The 14,266-nt window shown below is 40.6% G+C and overlaps 1 long non-coding RNA gene across 1 annotated transcript in view; it reads right to left on the bottom strand.

Annotated features, from left to right (window-relative positions):
• Positions 1–14,266, bottom strand: part of LOC115100429 — a 132,398-nt gene that overhangs the window by 31,134 nt on the left and 86,998 nt on the right. The window contains exon 5 of the long non-coding RNA XR_003859057.1: positions 6,009–6,102. This is a non-coding gene — a long non-coding RNA (uncharacterized LOC115100429). The remainder of the gene's footprint in view (positions 1–6,008; positions 6,103–14,266) is intronic.

Below are 14,266 nucleotides of genomic sequence, written 5' to 3'. Positions count from 1 at the left end.
CCTACCTGGATAAACACAATGCAGCAACAGTGATCCATGCATTAATCAACAGCAGAATAGACTTCCGCAATTCATTATTCAATGGCATCTCCTAATAAAGTGTAAAATGCCTCCAGCTCCTACAAAGTACAGGAGTGAGAGTCCTAGTAGGAGTAAAAGCATCAGACCACATAAAACTTTTCTATCTCAGCTACACTGGCTCCCAGAGGAGAGCAGGATCATGTTCAAAACACTGCTACATCTTCAAGTGCATGAACAAATGGGCCCCAGAATATCTCTTGCAACTTCTTCTGCCCAATGGCCCCACTAGAGAAGTCAGATCCTTCCAATTGGCTCTTCTTTCCACCCTGCCTCTGGCCTCTGCCAGACTATCCTGCACCAGACTTTGAGCCTTCAGCTGGTACACCCCAAAGATTTGGAAGATGCCTCCAAGAGCCCAGCTATCTCACCAACAGGATAAAAGCTAAAGCATGGCTTTTTATCTAAGCATTCCCAAAAGAAACCTCCTGTCCAATGACCCAATTAACATAGATGTATTCCTATTTTTAGGACAACAATGAAGAAACTAAATTTGAATTTCTCTTTAAATGGATTCATGCTCATTTCTTATTGCCTTTTAATATAATACTATGGTAATCTGATTGAATTCTATTGTAATCCGCTTTTGAGACCATTTGTGGTAAAAAGCAGAACATTAAATATCAATAAATAAATACTGTTTAATTTTATGTAAGTTTTTTTCCTTCTGCATATGCTCCATGTGCTTGAGTTACTGCTCTTGTGTATGTGGTAAACTGCCAAATCAAGTAATCTATCCTCCTGGAACACTGTGTCCAAATGTGCAATTCTCCAGAGAAGTTCAGCAAATATAATTGAGTCAATAATCTGAAAAAACATGGTCTCAACTACTGTGTTTAGCTTAAAGGATCCATTGGTTTGGAGCATTTAGTCATGTTATGGGTGCTTTGTTATAGGGATTTAAAAACAAAACAAAACACTATTGCAGAAGAGTTTGGTGATCTTTCTGCACCATAGCACATTTATTCACTAGTTATGCTTGACACTTCTAAGCTCTATATAGATATGCTCTTGGTGCAAAAATAATTTTCTTTGACCTTCTCTGTCATTTCAGACAGAGCCAGATTGGTCTGAACAAGTCTAAATAGTCACTTGCTAATTTAGCATAATCTATGTCTACATATATCTTAGAGGAGAAGAGATATGGAAGGATATTAAGAGACATTCAAACACCTCAAGGGTATAGATAATGAACAGAAGAAGCTAACTTTTTTTCCCCAATGGAAATGAAATTGTACAACAAAAGCATTATGTGCATTTCTGATCACTGTATCTCAAAAACGAGATAGCTGAACTGGAAAAGGTATAGAAAAGAGTGACCAAAATGATAAAGGTGTTGGAACAGCTCTCCTATGAGGAAAGGCTAAAGAGGTTAGGACTGTTCAGCTTGGAGAAGAGACTTTTGGGAGGGGATATGATAGAGGTCCATAAAATCATGAGCGGAACAGAACAGGTAAATGTGAATTGATTATTTACTCTTTCAAATAATGCAAAAACTAGGGGACACTCTTATGAAGTTAGTAAGTAGCACATTAAAACAAATTGAAGAAAATTTTTTTTCATTCAACACACTAATTGTGTGTTGCTGGAGGATGTGGTAAAGGCAGCTAGCATAGCTGGGTTTAAAAAAGGTTTGGATAAGTTCTTGGAGAAGTCCATTGTTATGTTTGCTGGCTCGCAGGATGTCCCCGCGAGCTGGCGCACTCACCCCCCAACACCAGGCCTCACTCTTGCGGCATAAGCACCGCAATCCCTGCACCAGCCCTGGTCTCCTTAGGTGCGTACACTGGCCACCCAGACTTAGAGCCGGCGGTGAGAAACAGACTGCAGTGCCCTTGGATAACATTATAGGCTTCAGTCCTTAAAAGGGTTTTCGGACGTCCAGACCATGCCTCAGCAATGGGTCTCCTGCATTCCCTGCAGTGCATGTTGCCAGCATTCCTGTTCCTTGCTCCTTCTTCCAGCCTTGCCTTGGCCAGCCTCACCTTGTCTTGTCTTCCAACCTTGCCTCGCATTCCAGTCTTGCTTCATCCAGTCTTGTCTTGTTGACCAGCTCAGCCTCATCTTGTCACCCGGTCCAGCCTCATCCTGCCTTGTTCCCATCCTCAGTGTCTCCTGGGTATCTACATCTTCCTCGGCTTGCTGTTCTGGACCTGACTATGTTTGCTTGCCACCTGGAACTGATCTCTAGCCTGGACCTGACTACTCCTGCTCGCTGCCTGCCCCAACCTTGGCTCTCCACTAACTTCCATAAGCCTGGTGTGTTTCTAGACTCTAGCCACCACCTCTCCCCTAGGGACCCACCTAATTCCTGCTAGCCACCAAAATCCAAGGGCCCAACCTGCAGAGGAGATGTTATGGTTAAGCGGTGTTTGGGTGCATCCTTGGGTACTGTGGCGGATGACCACGCCCACGGGAAGGAGTCCCGTGAGGAGCCACAGTACTGGGCTAGACTCAGAACGCACAAACACAAATTAGTTCTTTATTATACAGCTTGAAGAGTCCACCAGACGTGGCAGTAGTGAGGCAGTCTGGTAGTAGCAGTCTCAGGGACCTCGGCAGAGGGAGCCCTTCTCACCCCGTTGATATAAGGAGGTTCCGAAGCAGGTTTCCCAGCAATGTAGTACTGTGGATGAGAGACAGAGTTAGAGTACTCACTAGATGTTTGCTGTAGGTATGCGATTCCACCAGGTTGAAGAAGATGGTACAGGCACCGAGGCAGGGAGAGCAGGCCCTCGAGGAGCGAGTACCTGTTCCCTGTAAGGCACCTGAAATAAAGCAGAGGGCCCCCGAGGAGTAGGTACCCAGGTTAGCAGTTACCCCAAAGGGCAGAGAGAGAGAGAGCTTCCAGCTACAGTATGGAAGCGACAGAGTAGCATAGTCAGGAATGGATTTGAGTCCTTGCTAACTCAACGAGCTAACAAATTAGAATAGGTTTTATACCCGGATGGCATGATGTCAGTAAGTAGGCATGCCCCCGAGGTTCACACCAAGGTTGGAATAAAGATGTGGGTGGCATGCGCACCCTAGTAGGTACCTGGGAGGTGCATGGTGGGAGGCTGCACCATAGCCAATCTGGAGACGCCGGAGAGGTCGGTTTGTAGACGCGGCGGTAGCCATCTTTCCTAGGTAAGTGGGAGGAGTCGTGAACAAGGTGAGGCAAACTGGGTGAAGCTGTCTAGCACTGACGGACCCAACAGGAGACAGCTGGTAAATGTGAAGCTCTAGACTGACCCACTACAGGGTGCATTTGCCAACTGCACCCTGTAGTGCAGTTGGCAAATGCTCACCCTTGTGGCTGCATCACTAAGAGCTCACCTACCCCGTATCCATTATGTCCATAAACTGTTAACCAAACAGATTTTGGAAAAGCCATTACTTATCACTGGGCATTAGCAGCATGGGATCTATCTATTGTTTGGGATCCTATCAGGGATCCTACTTGTGACCTAGATTGACCTCTGCTGGAAACAAGATCCTGAGCTTAATGGGAGTCTCATTCTGATTCAGTATGGCAATTCTTATATGAGTCTCCAAGGGGACAGATTGAGGAGTCACATCAGAAAATATTACTTCATGGAAGGCGAGGTGGATGACGTAAGAACATAAGATATGCCACACTGGGTCAGACCAAGGGCCATCAAGCCCAGTATCCTGTTTCCACCGTGGCCAATCCAAGTCACAAATACTTGGCAAGTACCCAAACATTAGATAGATTATAAGCTACTACTGCTTATTAATTACCATCATAGCAGTTTAAGGATTTATATCTTTTAGGAACTTATCCAAACCTTTTTTAAACCCAGTTACACTAACTGCTGAAACCACATGGAACAGCCTTCAAATGGAGGTGGTAGAAACAAAACAGTAATGCAATTCAAGAAAGCCTGAGAAGCACAGAGGATCTTTAGTTACAAAGAAATTAAAATAAAAGCCAGTAATCAAACAAAGTCTATGACACTGCACTGGGGAAACGGAATAAACTAGATGGGCTTTGTTATCCTCATCTGCTGGCTTATTCTATGTTTCTACACATACTATTAACAAATAGAGATGTGCATTCATTTTTTTCCAAATTGGAAGATTTCAATGAAATTGTCTAATTCGGCATGTTTTGGGGGGCCTGAAAAACGATCAGGATTTTCCCATTTTTCCACGAAAATTCATTTTTTGGATTAATGCGTGCTAATGGGAGTTAGCGTGCACTAACAAAAAGTAACAAAAAAATAACAAAATGTAATGGTTTTTGTTAGTGCACACTAACGGGGAGTTAGTGCGTACTAACAAAACGATTTTTCGCAAAAAAAAACAAAAAACAAAAAAACCCAAACTGCAAAAAAAACGACATACGACACGAACACAAAAAACGATTCACATCTCTATTAACAAATGGACTGTTTCGTGTAAACACTTAGAACACTTCTTTTTGTACTACACACCAGGATGAAAGTGTCTTTGGTAGTGCTCCAAAGGAAATAAAATGGCTTTAAAAAAAATTATATATATATATATATATATATATATATATATAGATGCCTATTTCAGCAGCCACTGTAAGGATATCTGACAAGTGATGTAGTGGTTCACATAAGTTCTTCTGTCACAAGGTTGATACTGGGCCAGGGATCCCCTTCCCAGGACTCAAGAGGAGAGAGAATGAGTGAAGGGCTTCAGGATCCTCTTTCCAGGACGTAGGAGGAGTGTGTGCGAGAGAGTGCAGGTCCGAGAATTCTCCTCTCTGGCTCATGCAGCCAGAGAATCCCCTCAACCCTGATCCCAGAGGCAGAGATCATGAGCGTGCCTTCCCTTCCAGACCCCAGGAGCAGAGACAGCATGAATGTAGGCAAAGTTTACAAAAAACATTTCTGTACATTTTTGTGAGTTCTTGTTTGGCAGCCATAATTTGCTGTGCAAGGAAATTTACAATGTGCATTGAGAGAGTTGTTTTCAAAGTCACAGGTAAAACAGCGCTTTATCCATAGAAATCGCCCACTCAAGATTCGGGTATACTTACTGTCTGTGTGTAAGTTTACCAGGAGACCTTCCTAGGATGGGGTTAGGGAGCGGCTTGCACTTAGGTACAAACTTCTGGATTTTCAAAAGAATGTACATACATTTTCCCCCAAAGTTGCAGTGCACATTTTAGCAGATGTAATTGTGGGTATTTCTGGTGGGGTCATTTTGAAAGCTAACACACATAAATTTGCTTTGGTAATTACCGTAATTGATGCAACTTATGCATGTATTTTTCATTTATCTAATGGGACTGTTACAAAATTACCCCGATTGTGTTAAAATCTTTGGTGCAACTGAGTTACAAATATAGAGGGATGAAGGTGCAATGCTGTTTTTTTTTTTTTTTTTTTAAATCAGGTGCACTGGAATAAATTAAAAAAAATTTCTAAGAATGCATCAGACACAACTATATATAAAGAACATGTTCTTGCCTCCACAGAACTGTACTATATAAAAACTTAAACAAGACCATATCAAGGCTTTATATCCTCTCAACAAAATACAACCATTGCAAGCATGGTCAAACACAATGAACTCTGAAATCAATGAATGCACTGGTTTTGCTGACTCACACAATACAATATTTGGCTGACCTGGCAACAAATAATCACTTGCCCTTTGTTTAAGAAATTTAACAAGTTGGGTTGATCTGATACAGCACATCTGTCCTGACGTAGCAAGCTAACTTTCATTCCAGCTAAAATGTTAGCTGAAGCAGTCAAGGCAGGAGGGGGGCATTGCGGGAAGTGGCTGTTTATCAGTTAAGTTAGCCAGATAAACATCAGTATTCAGCATTAACCGGATAACATAGCAGGATAACTTTAGGGCTACTGAAGAGTGGTCCTAAATTTAGCTGGATAAACTTATCTAGCCAATTTTAAGATAGCCAGGTATATTCAGGAGACTGCACTTACCACTGAATATTCTGGGCTAGCTAACAGGATCAGTTTATCTTGTTAACATTCTTAGCTGGCCAGCGGTTGAAGATGGATCTTCCAATTTAGACATCTTTAAAAAAAAAAAGAGAAAAGAAATATATTACTATTTATTACACTTCATTCTCATAAAATGGTACATTCTTGTGATTTATGAAAAATTAGTCACAATATTTCCCAGCCACTTTTATTTATTCTTCAACATTTTATTGAATAAAACAGCACCTTAAAGTTTTTAAATATAACCATAAGAGTAAACCATGGAATGAACTGCACCAAAATAGAAAGCAAAACAATTACCAGCATGGTTAAAAGGTGAGGTGAAAGAGGCTATTTTAGCCAAAAACAATTCTTCAGAAATTGGAAGAAGGATCCATCTGAAGAAAATAGGATAAAGCATAAGCAATGTCAAGACACGCAAAGAGAGAATTTGAAATGAAGTTGGCCATAGAGGCAAAAACTCATAATAAAAACTTTTTAAAATATATCCAAAGCAAGAAACCTGTGAAGGAGTCGGTTGGACCTTTAGATGACCGATAAGGCCATTGCAGAAAGACAATGAATTCTTTGCTTCCGTGTTTACTAATGAGTATGTTTGGGAGATGGTTTTCAAGGGTGAGGAGTCAGACGAACTGAACGAGATCACTGTGAACCTGGAAGATGTAGTAGGCCAGATTGACAAACTAAAGAGTAGCAAATAACCTGGACTGGATGGTATGCATCTTAAGGTACTGAAGGAACTTAACAAAATTTCTGATTTATTTGTTAAAATTTGTAACCTATCATTAAAATCATCCATTGTACCTGAAAACTGGAGGGTGGCCAATGTAACCCCAATATTTAAAAAGGGCTCCAGGGGCAATCCGGAAAACTATAGACCAGTGAGCCTGACTTCAGTGCCAGGAAAAATAATGGAAACTATTCTAAAGATCAAAATCGTAGGGCATATAGAAAGACATGGTTTAATGAAACACAGTCAACATGGATTTACCCAAGGGAAGTCCTGCCTAACAAATCTGCTTCATTTTTTGAAGGGGTTAATAAACATGTGGATAAAGGTGAACCGGTAGATGTAGTGTATTTGGATTTCCAGATGGCATTTGATAAGGTCCCACATGAGAGGCTTCTAAGAAAGCTAAAAAGTCATGGGATAGGAGGCAATGTCCTTTTGTGGATTACAAACTGGTTAAAAGACAGGAAACGGAGAGTAGGATTAAATGGTCAATTTTCCCAGTGGAAAAGGGTAACAGTGGAGAGCCTCAGGGAATGATACAAAATTATTCAGAATAGTTAAATCACAAGCGGATTGTGATACATTACAGGAGGACCTTGCAAGACTGGAAGATTGGGCATCCAAATGGCAGATAAAATTTAATGTGGACAAGTGCAAGGTGTTGCAAATAGGGAAAAATAACCCTTGCTGTAGTTACATGATGTTAGGTTCCATATTAGGAGCTACCACCCAGGAAAAAGATCTAGGCATCATAATGAATAATACTTTGAAATTGTCAGCTCAGTGTGCTGCAGCAGACAAAAAAGCAAACAATATTAGGAATTATTAGGAAGGGAATGGTTAACAAACAGAAAATGTCATAATGCCTCTGTATCGCTCCTTGGTGAGACCGCACCTTGAATAATGTGTACAATTCTGGTCGCCGCATCTCAAAAAAGATATAGTTGAGATGGAGAAGTTACAGAGAAGGGCAACCAAAATGATAAATGGGATGGAACAACTCCCCTATGAGGAAAGGCTGAAGAGGTTAGGGCTGTTCAGCTTGGAGAAGCAATGGCTGAGGGGGGATAAGATAGAGGTCTTTAAGATCATGAGAGGTCTTATGAGTAGATGTGAATCGGTTATTTACATTTTCGGATAATAGAAGGACTAGGGGGCACTCCATGAAGTTAGCAAGTAGCACATTTAAGACTAATCGTAGAGAATTCTTTCACTCAATGCACAATTAAGCTCTGGAATGTGTTGCCAGAGTATGTGGTTAGTGTATTTGGGTTCAAAAAAGGTTTGGATAAGTTCTTGGAGGAGAAGTCCATTAACTGCTATTAATAAAGCTGACTTAGGGAATGGCCTCTGCTATTACTGGCATCATAGCATGGGATCTTCTTGGTGTTTGGGTACTTGCCAGGTCCTTGTGGTCTAGTTTGGCCTCCGTTGGAAACAGGATGCTGGGCTTGATGGACCCTTGGTCTGATCCAGCATGGCAATTTCTTATGTTCTTAACATGAGCAAAAAAGTAAACTCAAATCTTCTCACTCTGTCTTTGTCACCATTTTATTTATTTAGATTTATATTCTGCTTTTTGCACTTTTTTCAGAGCTTCAAAGTGGATTACATTCAGGTACTGTAGGTATTTCCCTTTCCCCAGAGGGCTTACAATCTAAGTTTGTACTTGAGGCAATGGAGGGTAAAGTGACTTGCCTAAGGTCACAAGGAGTGACAGCAGGACTTGAACCATGGTCTCCTGGTTCATAGCCACTAGGCTACTCCTCCACTGGAAAATAGCTAACTGTACAGCCTTAATTGCTAAAACATTTGCCCCACAAATCGAATACCAATTCCCACACCCAGTTGCCCAGTCTAAGTTTGGGGATAATAAATTATCAATGCAGGTATTGCCTATCCACTGCAGTCATCCTAGTGACAAATTCAAAAAAGAAGAAAGAACAGAAACTCCCCCCCTCCCCCAGCAGAAGGAGCACTCCCTCACCCCACCCCCCCCCCCACCCTTCCCCCTGAAAGAAATTGTATTTTCTAGAATAAGAAATAACTCCTGGTTTCCCATTACCAAAGAGATGTTTCTTCAGTGAGACTCTAATCTCAATCTGCCTTCCCCATGTTTCTCTTTTTAGTCAAACCCCTACCCTTGGAAAGCTTACAGAAATTTTCTAGTTATCTCTTCTTCCTCTACCATCTGTGAATACAACTTAGAAGAGTGATGATTACGCCCAGAATGCTGCTCTTTTCTCCTTACCTCATACTACATAAACCCGAATGACATCATGACTCTGTGCAAGTGGATTCTCTTTCCTCTACTTGATAATAGGCTCTTGATGGCATGAAAGGTATCATTTATCACCCATGGTGGTAATTACATGTCTTATGTCCCAACTCATCTCCCACAAGTCTCCTCTTTCCTGACTTACTTAAATATTAAATTGTAGGGAATATGTTGAAATTTGTTGTTACACTGTGGACAGAGCAGAGTTTAAATCATTATCTTTAGGATTTCAGATTATAAGGAGTAATGGCCCATTTTATCTGTGGTAAAAGCTCAAATGGTATTTTATTTATTTTATTTAAAAACTTTTCTATACCGTCGCTAAGTTAGGTACCATCGCAACGGTTTACAAACAGGCACAAAATAATGATGTATAGGTAGGTTATCGTACATTCTAACAGGTGCCAATTAAGTACGGTTACAAACTCATTAATAAAATCAATGTTTGAGTAGTGATGGTCAATTCCAGGTGTATTATTGAGTTACTCTTCATAGTTATGTTAATATGCATTTTTAAAAACTGTTAAATTCTTCATTCTCAATTGCACTTCTCTGACTTGTTTTTTCTCCTCCTCTCTACCCTCCCGCTTCTTTAGGAAAGGCTTGTTTAAAGAGCCATGTCTTTAAGCTTTTCTTAAAAAATTTGATATCAGTCTGCAATCTGATTTCAGTGGGCAAGGTGTTCCATAGATTGGGCCCTGCCAGTGATAGGGCCCTTTCTCTTGGCTGCACCGGTGCCGGCAGAAATTAGCGCCTACCTTTGGGTAGGCGCTAATTTCTTAAAGTAAAATGTGCAGCTTGGCTTCACATTTTACTTACTGTATTGCGCGGGAATACCTAATAGGGCCATCAAAATGCATTTGCATGTTGCGGGCGCTATTAGGTTTGGGGGGGTTAGGCGCGCATTTTCGACATGCTATTACCCCTTACTGAATAAGGGGTAAAGCTAGCGCGTCGAAAACACACGTCCAATCGTGGGTTAACAGTGCGCTGTACTGTATCGGCCTGTTAGGGATGGATTCATCATTCTTCGCTGAATGATGAATCCAGCGAAAAAGGGGGCAGAGGGCAAAGGGGAGGCAGGACTGCGAAAGGCCGCAGCTGTTCGCACCATGTTGGTGCGATTTCGCCAGCCGCAGTGCAGTCGGCTGCAGCTTTTCGCACAAATAGTGCCACCGTAAAAGGTGGTCTATTAACTGCTCTACTGCTGGTGATAATGTCCCTCACATTATTGCCGGCAGCAGGGCCGCGGCCGAATCTTCCCCCTCACTGACTCCTCCCCTCCAGCTTATTTGCATCTTATTGCACGCGAAAAGCCCCTTTTCGCGTGCGATAGGGGTTTATTGCGTGCATTAGGGCCTTATCACACGTGATAAACGTTTAGAAAATAACCCCCTTAGCTGGATAAGTAGCAGTATTTAGACTTATTCGGCTATGTTAGTTGGATAAGTTAGATCAGCTATTGAGCAGGCCTAAAGTTAGCCAGATAAACTTATCTGGCTAACTAAAAGTTATCTAGGTACATTCAGTTGCATGACTGCATCGCTGAATATGCCAGTTAGGTTAGCAAGATATATTTATCCAACTATCTTCCGCAGCCAGATAACATTTGAATTTAGATCTTGTAAACTTTTAAAGAACTCTCTGTACAACTGGTGTTACCTCAACTCTTCATTGAAAAAAAACAAACCCTTTTACATCTCCAGGGAAAGCAAGTATGAAACAGGAAACCTCTTTTAAGCATGTCCTTCAAATCTGAACAATAGGGGCAGAAATAAACAGCCACATTCCCACAAAAGTAACATCAAGCCCATCCTAAAATCTTATATTGAAGTACTGTACCCTACATTGCTGAGAGTTAGATGCTTCCTCTTACTCCCCACTCTGGTTTTTTCTGCATTCAGATCCCTCTTTGTAGTCTGCTTCCAACATTTTAAGTAATACTATCTTCTACAAGAAATACTCTAATCTGTTTAACAGTCAGTCATTCAGCAGAACCTCTCTCTCTTAGGGCCTCATTTTCCAATATCGCATTGGTAATGCATTAAGGGGCGTTTCCCATGCAAATGAGGCTTTTTTCGTGCAGCAGGGAAACTTCACGTGCCGCGATGTTTTCGTGAATACATCTTCGCGGTGCACGAACAGCTGTTTCATGAAAGGTTTGAGAGAGAGAGAGAGACTGAGAGACTTGCTATAATGTCTACTCCCTAGACAGGTATTTGTATCCCTATGGGAGGCCCACCTAGTAACTCGAGGTGGGGATTAGGTATGAGTGTAGGGGGTTGGGGCCACTTTCACATTCAACATGAGACGTACGAACAGAACAGTGGTCTCCTGTGAAGATTTGATGGCCTTCGGAGTAAGGAAACTCACTCCAAGATGAGATTTGGGCAATGTTCTCTCAAACTAGCTTGATGGACACTCTACCTGGGCAACAACAAGCTATTTGATGAATCCATATTTGAATTCCCCAGCAAGTATTCATTTTTTCTTAGGCATTCTTCCACCATTGTGATGGAGTTTTTCTGACCTGATTTGGAAACGTAAGGCAAATGGAAACCCCAATGTACTCTGAATTTCTCTTACCATTAACCTTGTAATCAGAGCTTTGAACTTTGTCTCCTATAGAGTGCATACTGTGATAAAATAGCAAAGTTTTCTGACCTATTTCCCTTGAAAAGGTTATATTGTTTCCCTCTGTTTTGGTTTAGTAGTTCCCATTTCTCCTGAAATTAATTTGCAGTGAGTGCTCTGCTTCTTCTCATCTGAATATCCTATATGTTGTGCCGCCCTTCTCCCGTGATCCTCAGGTATGCTTCTTTTACCAGATTTTCAACATCTTTGTCCAGTTCAGGCTCTCCAGCGATTCTGAAATTTAATCTCCTTTGGCTGTTTTCAAGATCACCTGATGTTCTATCAGCTCATTTGTAGTCTTTTCAAGATCAGTCATCTTTTTCAAAGAAGCTGGCAGTGGTATCTATTTGTTCCAGCAACATTGGTTTCATTTTGACTCAGTCTGTCTATGAAGTCTTCGATTTCTCTTCTGATATCATCTGCCACAGCATTCATAAAGACAGAGTAGCTAAATCTGTGTTTGTTCATAATAGTGGGAGAAATCAGGCCATATCCCTTCATTGTTTTATGGATAGTTTGGTAATAGATAATCATAAAACACAAGGCCTAAGAGGCCTACTAAGCATAGCCTACAGGATGAATTTTCAAAGCTACCTATGATTATACATGCATGGGTAGCTTGTACTCACATACATGCTATTTTATAAACATCGAAAGGTATGCATGTATTTTCAGTTTCACGTGCATATTTATATGCACCAACAAGGGGCAGAGTAAGGGTATTCCAGGCAGGGATAAGAGTTACATACGTAAGTTGCTATTTTATAAAAGACCTATATGAGTACAGTAGGCAACTTATTTGTGCCATTTTACACCTGCTAATTACCAAGCACAACTGATAACAGACTCATCTGTTGTCTGCTATTGGTTGAGTGGGAGGTCTGGATGAAGTGGGGAGTTAAGGGTGAAGAACTAGGAGGGTCTTGATGACCTGGAGAAGGACTGGGTTAACTAATGGAGGTATTGGCAAACTGGCGATTTCAGTTGAACGTGCATGTTTTAAAATATACTAGCTTCTGCACATAAACCAGGGTTTTACATGAGCAGGTTATATATTATTTTCTTTTTAGTGTAAAATATACATGCCTATGTTTGTAAAACAGGCAGGAAAAGTACATGCTTTCAATACATTGTAGGTATTCATGTGTAACTAAACATATGCACCTATGTTGTGGAGCAGATACATGCACATTTAATAATCTGCGTGTACCTGATAACGCGCAGGTTATAAAATACTGTAGTAGATCTCCACGCAGCCATATAAGCACATAGATGGGGACATGCAGAAACTATCCTCCCTAGGAGGAATGTCAAAGTAAAAAGTATATGTCCATACTTGAAAGAAAGCAGTGGTATATCTCTCTGTTTCTGCAGTGGGGAAGGAAATATTTTCAGCTTCTTACATAGAGGTATAAAAATACACAAGCAAATTGGAAAATGCACGCATGTTAGTGTTTTTTAAAATAGCAACTTACTAGTGTAACTGTTGGCCCTGTCCAGGAATACCTCCTAGATCACCCCCCCTTTTTTTTTTTTTTTTTTGTGCACATATGTGAGTGTGAAAGTGAAAATATGCACATATTTTTGTCTTTTGTTAAATAAGGAATACATGAGCAGAGGCTATTTACACGTATAGTGGCTAACTTTTACGCAAGGAACATTTTGAATATTCATCTTAAAGGCTTCTAGTAGCCAGAGCAAAAGATTTTGAGCATGGGATGACACAAAGATACACGTGTCAAACCTGCCATCCCCAAAAATATAAAACTAAGAAACATTTGTATTTACAGAGAGATATTTAAGGCGGCTGATGTGTCTTATGCTTTTCAACATGGATTTGTGGCTGTTTTTCTCTGATGAAATGCAGTGCTTGTATATAAATTGTCCTATTTAGTACAGGATTTATTTCACTCTGTGGCTATGGAAAAAATTCTTATTCTATACTGTAAGAAGCTAATTAACTCCAGAACGTTAACTTGGAGTAACTGGTGCGGAGTTAAGAAGGTGCCTCATTGACGAGTGCTCATGATCAAAGCTTTTTGCTACAAAAACCAGTGGAATAACTATTGTATTTAATTTATGTGAAATATATCTGTGCTGTTATGTACATAATTGGCCTTTTATAGTATGATGTAAAACACTGCATGAGTAAATGCATGCTTCATCTGAAGGAATGTCTTGTGTAAATACCATGAACCAGCATCACAAACAGAAATCATGGCCATGAAACATTTTACAAATGTGGAGAAAGGTAACTCCTGTGCTGCACTATCATTTCTTTCTGTATTCTGCACTTGTCTTATTTCTGAATGTATGTTTCCATTCAAGTTTCAAATTATAAATCTTGAAACATATCACTGATTTTAAAAGAAATTGAGGCATTTTTTTGTTTTGCTAATAGAACTAAGTGCTCTGTCTTGAATTATGAAATACTTCAGTTACTAATGTAAGTTGACCATCTGCTGCCATATTCTTGCTGTGTCTAGTAGTCCTGGTTTACGGGTGCTTTAAGATGAGGGTAATATCTCTGACTGTTCTGTTAAATTACTTGTGACTGATCTGTCTTCCTTAAATTTGCCTAATCTCTTTTTG

This window comes from Rhinatrema bivittatum, chromosome 10 (assembly GCF_901001135.1).
Source record: "Rhinatrema bivittatum chromosome 10, aRhiBiv1.1, whole genome shotgun sequence".
Classification (NCBI taxonomy): Eukaryota; Metazoa; Chordata; class Amphibia; order Gymnophiona; family Rhinatrematidae; genus Rhinatrema; species Rhinatrema bivittatum.
Note: the sequence above shows the minus strand (reverse complement) of the source record. Positions and strands in the feature narration are given on the sequence as shown.